The following is a 418-nucleotide window of genomic DNA, read 5'->3' as shown; positions in this document are numbered from 1 at the left end:
CTAGCTCACAGCAACCTCCAACTGCTGACCTCAAGTGATCCTCCTGCCTCAGCCTCCCTAGTAGTTGGGACTACAGGCATGCGCCACCATGCCCGGCTAATTTTTTCTCTATATTTTTAGTTGTCCAGCTAATTTCTTTCTATTTTTAGTAGAGACATCGTCTCGCTCTTGCTCAGGCTGGTCTCGAACTCCTGACTTCTAGCATCCTCCCGCCTCGGCCTCCCTGAGTGCTGGGATCACAGGAGTGAGCCACTGCGCCTAGCTAATTTTTTCTATATATTTTTAGTAGTTTGGCTAATTTCTTTCTATTTTTAGTAGAGATGGGGTCTCTCTCGCTCTTACTCAGGCTGGTCTCGAACTCCTGGCCTTAAGCAATCCTCCTGCCTCGGCCTCCCGAGTAGCTGGGACTACAGGCATG

Source organism: Propithecus coquereli, unplaced genomic scaffold (assembly GCF_000956105.1).
Source record: "Propithecus coquereli isolate 6110/MARCELLA unplaced genomic scaffold, Pcoq_1.0 Scaffold592, whole genome shotgun sequence".
Lineage (NCBI taxonomy): Eukaryota > Metazoa > Chordata > Mammalia > Primates > Indriidae > Propithecus > Propithecus coquereli.
Note: the sequence above shows the minus strand (reverse complement) of the source record.